The 15,712-nt window shown below is 37.2% G+C and overlaps 1 long non-coding RNA gene across 1 annotated transcript; it reads left to right on the forward strand.

Moving 5' to 3' along the window:
• Positions 1 to 13,659: 13,659 nt before the first annotated feature.
• LOC127439794 (uncharacterized) lies at positions 13,660 to 14,742 on the forward strand. Its single transcript, XR_007897011.1, has 3 exons — positions 13,660 to 13,950; positions 14,055 to 14,115; positions 14,385 to 14,742. It is a non-coding gene; the product is annotated as an uncharacterized LOC127439794 (long non-coding RNA).
• Positions 14,743 to 15,712: the final 970 nt, after the last annotated feature.

The following is a 15,712-nucleotide window of genomic DNA, read 5'->3' on the forward strand; positions in this document are numbered from 1 at the left end:
ACCTTCTCATAACCTTAATTTGCCAGGCAGCAGGATGCATGTCAAAGGAGCAGGGGACTGATGAAATCTGTCAACTCTTTTCAAAATGTTGTTTTCTCTTTCTTTATCTCTTCATATTGATTCAAACATGAATCAGGATTTGATGCCTGACTAATATCACTCTTGAAAATTAATATATTATGTAAATGTTTTTGTATGAACATAAAACCTGTATTTACTGTAGTCCCATATTCTGTTTAGGGTTCGAGGGAGCCCAGTAACCATTTGATTGCTCATAAAACACACCTAATACTGACAAATCAGGTAAACACTTTATGATTTTTTCCCAATCTTATGAGAACTGATTATAAAAAAATTTCAGCTTATGTAAGTCCTCAGCCGAAAGCATTACTTTTTTGGCATGGGGGTCTCAGGGACCTCAGGTGTAAAAACATGATTCGATGCTACACAACTGACCCCAAACAGAAGCAGTGCTACTGGATATTGGATAGCATTCCCATTACTGAAAGCTGCATGTCTAATTTGTGATACAGAGGGTTAATTTTGAAAGGATAATTAAAGGGTTTATTTTGAAATTACTATTATAATTACACATATGGACCCCTAGAATAAGGGAAAATAATAAATGAAGAATTTTGTAGAATTAATACATATTTACCGAAATATTATCCAAAATTTAGTGATTCAGAATTTATGTTGGCTTTTAAAAATAAATGATGGAGATAAGATTATAGCACAACTAAATATGTAATAAATATCTAAAATTATACTTTATTTTATTGTAAAGTTTTCATAAGCAAAGCCTTCATATGACATTGTTTATCTCTCACCTTTATTCTCTTGAGGGTTCGAAAAAAAAATATGCAGTAACCTGATTAATGGGTGAGGGGTGATAGCTTGAGCTTTGTTAAGGTGTGTGTGTATGTGTGTGTGTGTGTGTGTGTGTGTGTATGGGCAGGTTTAAGTGGTTTTCGAGGACTTTTTTTAGGTTACAAACTGGTAATTACAAGGGTATTATGCTATAAATGTGGCTTATGAGGACATTTCTAGTGTCCCCATAATTCAAATCACTTAAAAAACATATTAAATGATGTTTTATTGAAAATGTAAAAATGCAGAATTTTTTTTTTTTTTTTTTTTTTTGTGAGGGGTAGGGTTAGGGTTAGGGGATAGAATCTATAGTTCATACAGTATAAAAATCATTATGTCTATGGAGATTCCTCATAATGATAGCTGCACCAACATGTGTGTGTGTGTGTGTGTGTGTGTGTGTGTGTGTGTGTGTGTGTGTGTGTGTGTGTGTACATTCAGAAGAGTGACTTTGTGGTACTTTAGTGTAATGGTTGAGTGGGGAGATACAGGAAAAGCAGAGAGGGAGAGAGGAGGGGGCACCAGCACTTTCACTTCCCTAATTTGGCATCTGTAACTATCCATTACTGGCAGCTTCCCATCTCTGAGTGGCCGAACAGCTCTCCACCCTCAATAAAGTCACAGAGAAGCATAGAGATGTTTTACCAAATTCAGCAATAAGCCAACTGTCAGTCTTCCATGACGCCTTTTAACAAAAAACGAAGTGAAATTGAATGGTAAAAGCATATCTTAATATGGCAGCCGCACTATTTGGTTTATACATATACATTTTTATGTTAACTATAAGGCTATCAATATTGTTGTGAAATATTAAAATACAAATTTGAGACAATTTTGTTGCATAGGAACTTTTTTTTTCTTTAGTTCAGGCAGTGATAGACCTCCATGATTACACTGGAAATGTAAAGTCCATGTGTTCGGGATTAAATTACCTTTTGACATAAGATGCATATTGTTAAGAAAGATTTATATAGGTCATCTGTAATTTCACAGTACTGCTTTGAATTGCGAAAATGTAAAATTTTACAAAGACCTTTGTAAACAGGGGCAGGGTCATGATTTCTGAGGCCCAAAGCAATCATCCAGCCAGAGGCCCTCTTTTGGCATACAACTGAAGGAAATTGTATGAAAATGATTTTAAATCATTGCAGCCAAGTACATTCAAAGATAATGAATGCATGTTTTCCACAGTTTTTCCACTAAATAAACACAAGGAAGAATGGTATTTGATTTATAATTTAATAAATATAATTTATATGCACCAATACAGTGATAAAAAGCAATATTTACCTACATATATAAGAAAATAAAATAAAAATAAAATAAAAACATTCTAAATAAATAGTGTGTGCAAAACCCACAACTTTACTCACTTATATTTTGGAACCCAGATAAATATTCTTTATTATTGTCCAGTCAAATTTATTATTCTACTATGATTGCACGAATGTGTGCACCTGCTGCACCTTTACAATGCATGTGAATCACTCAGAGACAGCTGAAAACAGCGCATCCACACGTGAACACAGAACAATGCATCACCTGTCACACCTTCAGCATTTTGCTGAGCATTCCGACCAGGGCCCCCTGGTGTCTTTTGCATGGTAGTTAACACCGCTACTGTTTGTAAGCTTTTGGTTAACAGAATATTTTCAGTCGTAAATACTGTAGTAAATAACAGAAAAAAGACTCTCAATGTGAAGAGCCTGAATGGCAGTGCAAAGTCTTGAATTTGCTTTGGCCTCATCTCAGAAAACACAAGACAGTTATACAAGTAAATATTTTTAAAGGAATATTTTCTCCCAAAATGAAAATTCACATATGTTACTCATGCTCATATAGTTCCAAACCCTTATAATTTTCTTTCTTAAGCGGACTAGACACACAAAAATATTCTGGTCCATCTTTTTAATTCAGTGGCGGTTGATAGTGACTCACTTTAAATCTTAAAGAAGCTCCTAAAAGTACCATAAAAGTAGTCCATGCAGATCGTGTGCCATATTCCAAGTCTTCTGAAGGCATACAAAAGGTTTAGGTGAGAAACAACCTGAAATGTGAGTAATTTTCAGTGAAAAGTCCATTACATGTTCATAAGAGGTATGAGAGAAGCTCATTCACAATGGCACGTGTGTTCATGCGAGAACTTGCGTTGATCTTAGAGCTAAACAATGCAAGTCCTCAAGTGAGCACACGTGCCACTGTGATCAAGCTTTTCTCATAGAAATCATGTTTTATATCTCTCTGAATCATTCGTTAACATAGTACAAATCATAGTTATAGTTTTGATTATGTGTGGCACAATATGAACAAAAATAGTTTCAGTGGATGTTTTGTGGTCAGATATGGAATTTAAGGTTGTGTATTTATCATTCTATCAATAACACAATGTTTACCGCATTGTTGTCAGCCAATTCATATCAGTTACATGCGTTACTGTAATGGAACTGCACCATTTGTGTTTGTTGGCCAGCAGACTATATAGTCTCTAAACTTTCGAAGCTGTCTGAGGTTGGTTTTGTGTGTTTTAGCTGGTGGCCACTGTGTGTGTGTGTGTGTGTGTGTGTGTTGGTGGGTGGGGGGGGGGGCGAGAGTGTTGTGTTGCGTGGATGTGTGAAAAGATTTGCCTCAGTCCAGCTGCTCAGTGCTCGGCCCTTCTCGAGCCACCACAAGGCCATCTTGTTGGCTGACTCACCAAGAAGTGCTCCACGAATCAGATGTGACTCTGGCCATGCACGCTATTGTTTACAGGCCATACTTGCTCCAATTCCAGGAGTGTTCTGTCCCGAGAAAAATTACTACTCAAGAAGCAAGCAGCGGTGCTCGTTAAACAAAGCTTGACCACATTCAAAATACTGCCTCTACCACAACATAGGTTTGTTTGTCCCATTATTTTTGCACAGTTGTGCCAAACTAGTAGGTAAGAATAGCCTTCTTTAAAAAGCAACTGTCCATATGAGGCTCTTTGCTTTGGGGAGAGTTGGTAAAACAACAGCAAGATAATGTATAAAGCAAAACATATGTTATAAAACGAATAGATCTGATTCTAAATTCTGATTCAATGAACCTTGTTTGAAGTAGGTGTAAAATGACTGTAAACTCACACCTGTGTCTGCACATTCCATCCACCTTTTTCCTACGTCCCGTGATGCTTAGCGAGAAATATGGGCATTAATTCTGTTGTCAAGTAAACACAGCTATTGTTGCGGCATACGTCCATTCATTCGTTGCGGTGTTGGGATTTTGAGGAGATCGTGTCTGATTTCATGACGACATATATCAATCATTATATCAGTGTGTTACTGAACGATAATAAACTGCAAAAAAGTCAGAAAGACAAAGAAAGCGTGAACAAAACCGACACGCTGTTTCTCCCAGATGCAGTTGAGATTTAATCTAAGCACAAATGCAATATTTCAAGCAAAATTATCAGTTGTTTTAGTGGAGTACCTGTGTTAGTTCAGCTTCAGATGTGTGTTCTTGTCATCTTGTCACCCTGCATGTTCCAATCAAACAGACACACTGAGGTAGAGCCATGAAGTTCTCATCCTTGGGTATGTAATAGCTTTTTAAATTTTTCCGATTGGACGGTTATTTCCTTTTAAATCTGCAAGTAAATTTCAACTTTTGTTCGGCAGGTGATTGACTGGTGAGAGGTGGTGCTTCGCTGCCGTCTGGGACGCAGCAGGACGGTGTTTTATACCTCAAATGCGATGTTGTTTTTGACCACTTCTGTATGTGTTTTTGTGATCCAATCACAAAACACTTTGCAACCCATTTACAAATATATTTAGCACTGACCATATGCAATCGGATCATCCAAAACACGTCTTATTACCAGCTGTAAACAGGGTCTAAAATGATTGCAGCCAGAGCTAGGGAATGTTATAGAACAACTTCTGGCGGAAGTCCCACCCACATTCTTTTCCCCAGTAAGACCCCCAGGAAAAAGGTGGATATTAATGCGTCAAGTTGCTGTTGCTTGGCAACCGCAAACAGCCTCCAGTTGGGTTAATAAACTAAAGGTATATTACTTGGCAGGCAATTTTTCGATCCCAATAATTATTAACTAAAGCAATAGTCATGAGAGACCATTAGTTTTTTTTTTTTCTCCCAACTTGGAATGCCCAACTCCCACTGTGCTCTAAGTCCTCATGGTCACATAGTGATTTGCCTCAGTCCAGGTGGCGGAGGACGAATCCCAGTTGCCTCTGTGTCTGAGACAGTCAACCTGCGCATCTTATCACGAGGCTTGTTGAGCGCATTGCCATAGAGACATAGCTTGTGTGGAGGCTTCACACCATCCACCGCAGAAACCACACTCAACTCACCACATGCCCCACTGAGAACGAACCACGTTATAGCGACCATGAGGAGGTTACCCCATGTGACTCTACCCTCCCTAGCAACTGGGCCAATTTGGTTGCTTAGGAGACCTGGCTGGAGTCACTCAGCATGCCCTGGGATTTGAACTAGTGAACTCCAGGGGTGGTAGCCAGCGTATTTTACCACTGAGCTACCCAGGCCCCCGAGAGGCCATTAGTTAAAGTGATTGTATCATCGGAAAAGGGTAAAATCCAACCTATTCTCATAGTGAAAATGTGACTCTATAAATTTTTGCAAAACTTGTGTCTCCAGGTACAATTCCCCGCAGTTTTCAGGTGAAATGAACACTAGAGGCGCTACAACAACTGTGTATTTTATTCACTTTCACTGAAAAATCTTTCATGATTTTAATGGCTGATTTATGACTTTATAAATACTTATTTTTCTCTCTATTACTCAGAACCTGCTATTTTATGATACTGACACTCCTTTACTCTAACGCATCTTTTGAAAAACGATACATTTTAATGCTTATATTACAGACCCACCTACATATAAACACTTATTCCAACATGAATAACTTGTGCGGTAGCTCACTTGATAGGGCGTTGGCCTTAGAGTCAGAGGACTGTGTTTCAAGTCCAGCCATGAATGCAAGATGACATGTGACATGACAGAGTCATAGAAGTGGAACGAAATGATGATGTTGCTTCAGAAAATTTGCTTTTTTTGCAAAATTATTATGATAAAAGTTACATTTATCATTAATACATTAATACTAAAACATTTTTTCTGCAAGTAAAATCGTTCATAACACTAACTGTAGACTGATTGCAGTTACCAAGCAGCGTAGCAACTACAGTAAAATCACTATAACGCACAGCCTCTTGGAGCTTATTGCTTTACTTTGAAATTAGAGGGTTCACATTTTCTATAAAATTCATGGGATAAAGAAAGCTTTGTCCTCTTGCACCTCTCAAGAGTTTTCTATGTTAATTATAACCAAAAACATCACAACTTTGCTTTCCCTGTCTTTAGAGCAGTCCATTACTGATGCACATCTCTCATGTTAAATCAGAAGTTATAGGGCCCAAAGAAAAAGAAAAGTAAGAAAAAAGGAGAAAAGATTGCTCTGAATTTTACAACAATTGAGGTCATTAATGAGCATTGCTCATGCTGTCATGGCAACCATTAGCACAGTAATGTCACTAATAGCATCGGAGACAGAGCATGGGAGTGATGTGAAAATTATTGTCAGATTCAATTAGGATCCTTCCTAAGTACCCAGCAGGTCCTGTCTGAGGCCATCATTGGTTATACCCTTAATTAAGGGTTGGGAAAAAAATGTGTGAAAATGCTCCAAGAGTCAAAATATAGATCACTTGTAACTTAGAAATAAAATCCATCCTAGTATATTAACAGTTCTAAGAAAAGTCTAGCTTAATTAATATTAAAAAAAAAAACTAAAAAAAAAACTAAAAAAAAAATAAAACTGAAGGTTTATATAATGTACGAATGGTGAAAATGTTGTTATCAAAAGGTGACAACCTTCAACTGGAAAACACATGTTGGTGTCTGCACAGGTGGCTGGTGTTTCAGCAAGTGGCACTATAAAGATTTTATTGGATTGGGTGGTGGCATCAGGTTGGTGATTCATGGTTAGTTTATGTGTTTGGACACTATGGAATGTGGGTGGTTGCAGGTCTGCCACATAAAAGCAGACAACTGGAGAGTGGCATAGCTGTGGCCAGATGTCGACAGTCCTGCCAGCTCATGCCAGACCATCACCCTCACCCCACCCGAGAGTTTGAAGACCAGCTTTCAACAATATACTCAATTCAAGAGAATACTTTGCACCAGAGATGTTGTTTACATTTATATGGATTTTCCCAGTCTCCTACTGGATTCTTGAAGGTACCTATTGTACATTGTGACATCCATTTAATGATTACTTCCGTCATTTTGACATTAAAATGAAACACGAAAATAATTTTAACCTAGTGCATCAGTTTTGACTTTATTCTCTCTCACACACTCACTCCCGCTGTGTGTGTGCCCTGTTTAGTCCATGGCATTAAGATAACAATTAGCAGGCACCATCGTAATTTACACCTGGTAATATGCCTCTCTTTTGACCAGTTTTGTTTGGATTTCATTACATCAGTGCGTTGCTGCTTGATAATAAAGTGCAAAAAACTATCAGGCACACTGAATAAGTTCTGTGAACCTGTATATGTATGTATGTACAGTATGCACTTTTTCAAATGTTCCAGTCAGACGGTTATTAATTATAGCCGCATGTAACTGGCAAATTTTTTAAATCTTTTTTAAGCGCAGTGGTTAATAGCTTTCACCCTAGACTAGAACTCCTTTTTTTTAACCACACTCATGAAGAGTCAAAAATATGTCATTTAAGCCTGTCCACTGAAATGTATTTGCCATTGTAATAAATGCTACACCCCTTGCTGTAGCCCTAGTATGTATAAAATGAAAACAAGTATGATGAATAAAAATAGATCATGAAGGAAATTTTCCAACTCAGTACATCAGAGTCACAGATAAATATTTTTTTCTAGCACAACCTCTGAACATGATGCCACAGACATCCCTAATAATTTCATCTTAGCACAAAACTCCACTAAAACGAACACAAACACATCAAAATTTTAACAAACATTCAGGAGATTTTCAATAGCCTGTACAGTATAACAGCAAAATAAGAGCTTATCAACTGACATGCTATAGCTAGTAAACAGTGTTTCAACAAACAGTTAGTAGACTTTCAATAGCCTGTATAACAGCAAAATAAGAGCTTATCAACTGACATGCTATAGCTTGTAAACAGTGTTTCAACAAACATTCAGTAGACTTTCAATAGCCTGTATCTAGATCTTTATTAATGACCTACTTTCATTATTGTTGAGAACATCAGTTCATTAAAATTGTTGGACAAAACAATGACTTCTGTACATTTATATTTCTTTTACATACAGTCTATGTGCTGGTTGCAATGTGGTGCTGCTATTCCTGTGTGTTATTATCAGTAGTGGTATTTACCATCTGTTGATAGTCTGTTTCAAAAAAGGAGACATGTAGCAGTTAACTGTATTCCATAGTGAGAAGTGTTCACTTTATTTTGATAGTCCCTAGGTAACTATAGATGAACAGTTGATACTACCTTAAAGTAAAGTGACTCTGTACTGATAGGAAATTCACATGCAACAAATAGTCAGCAGAGCATTTCCAGAAAATCTTTGGGTAACTAAAGGTGAAATAAGAAAATGAGCAGGTAAGCAAAGAAATGTAAGTAGGCCATTAATAAAGATCAATATACAGGCTAATGAAAGTCTACTGAATGTTTGTGGGAACACTGTTTACTAGCTATAGCAAGTCAATTGATAAGTCACTTAAAGGCAGTTGAATATCTGTAGGGGGACCATCAAAATAAAGTGTTATCAGATTAAGTGACCATGCAAGCAAAGCAGATATTAGCAAATCATCAAAGGTCCCTTAGGCCATCATTGAACGATCATTGCACATGCGCATGCCTTTCTCCAAATCTCCACTGATTACAAGAAAGATGATGGTCAAGCCCAACGCTAAGGAAATTAGAATGGTTAAATGGCTTTAACGCAAAAGACCTTAAATAACAAGTTTAAGATTCTGAAATTATGTTATTTATTAAATCATTATAATTTAAAATAAAACAGTGCCACAAATGGTGTGGCTCAGCCCCACTTGCACCTAATGTAGAGATGCCACTGCCTGAAAGTAACAATTTTGGGTTACCACTTCTTACAGTATAGTGTTTTTATGTCATTAAAAATTAAATCCATCACAACTGTGGGTGAAACATTTCAGATTTTGGGGAAATTTTGAAGTTTTTTATATGCTCAATGGAAGTCTTTTACTGTTTCAAGCCCACACTAGCTTTGTGGTCAGAACCTGTTCAAAAAACACTCTGAAACCAGCTTGGACATTTGGTTAAAAAGGCGTTTTGATTCATTCACACAGTATTCAAGAATTTTAAATGCAGAATGCTGTCTAATCTGACTAAGTAGCAAGCCCTTTGCATGGTGTGAATTCAGAACTATGATAAGGGCTTCAGTTAAGGTCCTCACCTCAGCACGGTAATTAGATGTACCTTATTGTGCGTTCTCGCTCTCTGCACAAGAGGTCAGAAATGACAAATTGTTCATTTGCAACTAATTTTCTTCTTAAGGCAAATTAATCACATTGTTTTTGACCACCCCTGACATTTTGCCATTTCAGTTAATAAGTCAAGACCTTAGACTTCAGAGGTTACACCAAGGCTAACCTGAAAAAGACAAATTTCTGTTGATTTGACATTCAGTGCAAGTTAGTACTAATGTGACCAAACAGTATATAAAAAATACATAATTCATTCATTAACAAGCCTAATCGCAATCCATTTTCAAAGCTTTGTCTGAGCCTGTGAATTCATCACTCTCTGAAATATCTATAGATCGAATATTAACCTATATTACCATGGAAGTTTAAATAGCAATCAGTATAATATTCTGTCTCTTGCACAAACTTGTGCCAAAGCACGTCCAATGTGCTCCTCTTTGAAACTGGATTCTGGTTGTTTGCCATCATCTCCGCAAAGGACATGCAAGAACCCAGAGGCTTGAAGAACATGCCTGGGAGGAGTGCCTCTCCCCTGGGCTTCTATGGTCTGGGAACCAGTAAGTTTTTGAGGTTCCTTTGGGATTTACTGATTTCAGACTGGGTGCAGTCCTGTGGTTGTTGAGAAACTGGTTGTACTTAACTGTAAGAAGGATCTAATTGACATAGATGCACAGGACAAAAATACTATGCTTGTTGTAATTTGAGAGCACTTGGATCTGCAAGTCTTTTCCTTTAATGGTTTACTTTTAATAGTGCTTGACAACAAGGGGTCTGAGTAGCTCAGCGAGTAAAGACGCTGACTACCACCCCTGGAGTTCACGAGTTCGAATCCCAGGGCATGCTGAGTGACTCCAGCCAGGTCTCCTAAGCAACCAAATTGGCCCGGTTGCTAGGGAGGCTAGAGACACATGGGGTAACCTCCTCATGGTCGCTATAATGTGGTTTGCTCTCGGTGGGGCACGTGGTGAGTTGTGCGTGGATGCCTCGGTGGATGGCGTGAAACCTCCACACATGCTATGTCTCCGCGGTAATGCGCTCAACAAGCCACATGACAAGATGCATGGACTGATGGTCTCAGATGCGGAGGCAACTGAGATTCGTCCTCCGCCACCCAGATTGAGGTGAGTCACTACGCCACCACGAGGACTTAGAGTGCATTGGGAATTGGCCATTCCAAATTGGGGAGAAAAATTTAAATAATATTTAAATAAAAAAAAATAAATTAAAAAAATAGTGCTTGACAACTGCTTAGAAGAGTGTGTTAGCCACTTGGATGAGTATGTGTACAGTATATGCAAACTGTAACTGAATCCTACAACATATCGGGAATGTTGAAGAAAAGAAGACCATAATGAGTTAGTAAGACGCTGGGGACAATATTCATCCCGACAGTCACTGGTTCAAGCATGCGGTATATTTAAGGGCATGGTAGGAGGTAAGGCATGGGTTCATTCTGCACGTCAAAACAGTACATTGTGTGCGAGGGCTGGACCACCAAATGGTTCATATCAAATGACCCCAATTACTCCAGATTGCCGTCCACAACACACAACATGCTGCACTTTGCACAAAGGCATCTCATTTGAAGTGCACGCTTGCAAATTATTCCAGAGCCAAAACCAAAATTATATGAACTGCAACAAATCTACGAGTTTTGTGTGGATGGCAAATTCCTTCAATTCTTGTGGGGACTTCTGAAGTTTTAACTTTTATAAAAAGCACTTGTGGCAGCTGAGCAGGACTGGTGCATTATAACTGGCTGCATATAAAGAGTATGAAGCGATCTTCATCTGTTGGCCTCAACAAATGTCCTACAGACATCCAAGAAGCTATAAAACATGGGATGTGCTCTTCATCATTGTTTGTACTCTATAGTAAATGTTCTATTACTTTTCCTTAACATAATCCCTGGTCAGCTTTACAGATGCATTCCAAAGGGATGTGATTCAATTCCTCATGTTCCATTTAGAATGCAATTCAAATAAATCAAACACATATGACAGCTACTGTACCAATGGAAATATATTTTACAGCTGTCTCAGTTGTCACTCATATAGATGGACAGCAGGAGCTCATTAGACTTTATCCAGACTAATAATATGATGGATAAATAAAGAGGACTATCTATGCCTGCTATTATCCCATTATGCAATCTGACCCTGGTCTGCAGTCTTTCCAAACTTTTGGAGCCTAATTGTTTGTTCTGGGATGAATTTATATCCTTCCCCTCTTTTGACTGAGAGTATGTCCTAAGCAGATAGCAAATGTCAGAGAGAAGTTGAGACATTCCCTGGCCAAAAATGGCCCTAGCCTCCCCTTTCACTTTAACACTATTTACAGAGGCGGTACACTCGAGCCCCCTTAAGCTGCTATATTGAAAGTGTTCCCAGAAGTCGGTTGTGATTTGCTCTGTTGCTGCCCCAGTGGAACCAGCTCAGACCGGTCTCCCGATTCCATGCCACATCGCTCCCGAACATACACCCACCCCTCTCAGTCACACACTGGTCTTTAAAGAAGGGCTTAGGCTAAGTTCTGCATCTCCCACTGAAACCGAGTGCCATTCCATCCAAGAGCAGCCACATTGGGCCCTCTTCAAAAGGAAATTTGTAAAAATTAGGCTGAGGAATATGTGATTTATAGCTCTGTTGTTGATGATTATTTTAGGTTATTCAAGTTTTGAGACTGTTTCCTTTCTTACTTTGGCTAGTTAAGCAACTCACGTTTGTAATCCTGAGTATCTGAGAAAACAGAGATAAAAAAAATAAAATAAAAAAAAGACAAATAAAATTCAAGGATTCGCAAATGTTAGTATTTCTCAATTAACCTAAAATAGGGTACAACAAGGCTAAAGAACAAGAAAATTAGCTTTTTTTTTCTGGTCACATAGTGTATCAAGATTCAATAAATGCATTTATTTTTTATTGAATATTGATGGAGCAATAAAATTTGTGTGAAAATAAATACCAACAGAAGGTTGTTTTGAATAAAATTCATTTTTTAAAAAGGTAGCAAGGGGGCCTTTTACCCCGCACCTCGGGTAAAAGGCTCCCTCACTTGGGGTAAAAGGCCCCCATGGAGTTTATATTGATATAGTGAAGATATAGTTATAGGGCACAATTTGTCAACTTATGCAAATGCTTTTGAGACAGCAAGATGTTTTTTTTTTTTTTTTTTTTTTTTTGAGTAACACATTACATTTTTGCTTATTCAAAATAACCACTTCAGAAAAGGGTACATAATTTCTTGTTCATTTCAGTCACATTTGACATTTCATAACATCTAAAGTATTCTATAAACAACTGAATCTTTGAAATCTATGATGAATTAGGAAAATTGTACAGTGCATAGTGACAAACAGGTGTTTAGGAAAGTCCTGTGGTAGTTTTTTTATGCCATTTAATGTTTTGGGAGAAAATTAAATCAAAGGAGCCTTTTACCCTGCGGAGCCTTTAGCCCCGTTGTACCCTACGCTTATCTTTCAAGTGCAAAATGCAAAGTGTCACTTTTGTTCAGAATCAGAATCAAAATCAGAATGAGCTTTATTGCCAAGTGTTCTCTTGTTACAGTTATTGAATTAAATATGTGAATTTACATATGTAGGCCTACATGAGATATGTATTTAAATTATTGCACTATGGGGGAGTCCTGAGGCAGTTTAATTTTTCATGAGGAAAATGGCCTGAGGGTAAAAATTGTTCTTGAGCCTCATTATTTGGTCTCTACCAATGTTCAAGTTAATTGTTTATTTTATAGTTTAATGTGGTTGTCTTTTTGTAATCAAAGTGTAATTTAAAACATGCATACCAGGTGAAATAAGCACACAGGACAATATGTTGTTGTTTTTTTAAAACAGTTTATTAAGAACATCAAGCATGCTAATAGAATGGTGCACACTTCTTGCAGATTCCTACTGTTTTAAAAGTGAACTTACCAAAGTTATAGGTAACTCTGGAGCATTGAGTGAAGGGCCACATTCCATGTGTCAGCAAACAAAGACAGAAGTGAGGGTTTTAGCTCCACCTTTATGCTGGGCCACAGTAATTGGACTGTGCCATTATGTTCAGAACTAGAGAGGGGATTTGTTTCTTCACAGTTATTTCATTATCTATTTGTCTTAGTAATTTAGGAAGTTTATTTATTGTGTTATAGAATTCTGTTTGTATGTTGATTAAAATGTGATGGATATGTTTGGGTTTATTTGAGTAAATTGTTAGTTTGATACTTACCTTTAATTTGTGTTTGGTAAAGTCCACAATGTGTATATATAGATTTGGTGAAAGAAAGGTGTGAGAGTCATTTGTCTGTTAGCCCAGTTCAGCACAGTTGTCTGTTAGTCATTTGCCATCATGGGCTAATGACTTACTGTTCAATATTGTTTGATTTTGTGTGGTATTTTATTATTTATTGTTCTTTGGTTGTTACTTATTAACCAGGAATATAGTTATAATCTGAGGAAGCCTGGTTTATTTGTTTTTCCTTGATATGTTTTCTGAAGACTGATGACTTGAATGCTGCTTTTGCTTAGGAGAAATAAAATTCTATGTACCATTGCCATATTCCTTGTCCTGCTTTATTCTTGACCACAACCATCACATAGTTCTAAGGGTAAATATGACATTTTACACAAAATGCTCAAAAATTGCATTAAATATGTGTTCAGAAGAGTTGCATGTTAAAATGTATTGTTTGTTATGGGTTATTTTTTGAAGGATGCATATGGATTGCATGTGTGGAGTTTGGCCAAGTTTTTGCATACATGCAAGGAACTGGGTATGTAAATTTGGAATTAATCATATCTTATTTAATGATTTTAGCCCAGAGTGTTTTCAGTTTAGTGAATAAATGTAATACGTGTTATATGTGAAAACGTGTTATGAGAACGTGTGATGAGAATTATATTGTTTTAAACTGCAATACATGTCCTTAAAGCATATTTAAATATAAGTAAAATGCTGTGAATGATTTAAGCAAGTATTAAGGTGATGTATGCTGACGCATGTGGGTAGACTAATGCTCTGTTTGTTTTCTTTTGATATTAGGGGCCGTTTACACACCAACGTTTTCAACTAAATACTGAAAACTTTTATGCATTTTGGCTGTTTGTTTACACGACAACGGCGTTTTGGGGCCTGAAAACGCAAACTTTTGAAAACGGGTTTCAAATTGCAAGTTTGTGAAAATGATGATGTCATGCGCACACGTATTACATGTTATTTAAAGAATGATGGATTGATAGGCATCAATTTGAGATGTATAATTATCAATATGAATACTGGTGCCTGTGCAAATAACAATAATCAACAATTTATTAATCTGGAGTGTTTTGTATGGACTGTGAACATTGTAAAGTAGGCAGAACCTGCAATTTGAAAATCTTGAAATTAATGTATGGATTCAGATGGGAAAAATGTATTTGTATTTTAAATGTTATTTATTTATTTACTTAATTTTATTTGATGTACCTTTACCCTGCAATTCATTCACCCACAGCTTATGTATATAACCTATAGACAGAGATGTGATGCCATGTACAGTATTCAATGATATGCTTGGAATATGAAAACATGAGGCAGTGAAAATGCATGTTAGATCCAGAAGATATCCATATATCAGAGTTCTGTCTGATATCCAAAACCAGTCAACATCAACAGCTTGCTATGTTAACTTACTCTCCTACCAGCCCAAGAGTCAGCAGGGGAAATACAGAAGAAGGCAGGAGACAAAGTGATGGTAAAAATGAGCAGAGTTTATTGAATAATCTTGAGAGTTCAGTCTATAGGCATACGCGCGTGTACTTCAAAACAACGCACGAGACATTCAAAACTACAATGGCGGACTACAGGACTGTGTTTGTGCTGCTCAAGATTTTGAGTTTATTGACGATTCTCCAGCAAAGTAATTGTAGTAATAAAGCAACCTCATCGTCCGTCCAGACAAAATTGCTCGATGCTTTCGCCATCTTCATTGTTTGTATTCACCGCTCTGTGGAAGAATGCTTATGTGCGCAGGCGCGTAGTGTTTCTTTACAAAGTGACATCGCCAACTACTGGCCTGGCATGCATAATACAGTGTTTTTAGTCGTTTTCACGGATCCGTGTGAACGGGAATCGTTTTGACAAAATTGTCGTCTGTACGCAAAACTTTTCAAAAACGCAAAGGAAAACTTTTCCATTTTTAGTACATCGTTGTTGTGTAAATGTACCCTTAGTCTCTATTTTATTTTATTTTATTTTATTTATTTATTTTTAACTCCTTTTCAATACGGCCCTATCGATTAATGTCTTTTTAATAAACAGCTGTCAGAAGAAAAGCCCAAAAAGATATGTTTGTGTCCAGTGTGGTTATTTGCAGCCTACCGGCTATATTA

Source organism: Myxocyprinus asiaticus, chromosome 4 (assembly GCF_019703515.2).
Source record: "Myxocyprinus asiaticus isolate MX2 ecotype Aquarium Trade chromosome 4, UBuf_Myxa_2, whole genome shotgun sequence".
NCBI classification, from domain to species: Eukaryota; Metazoa; Chordata; class Actinopteri; order Cypriniformes; family Catostomidae; genus Myxocyprinus; species Myxocyprinus asiaticus.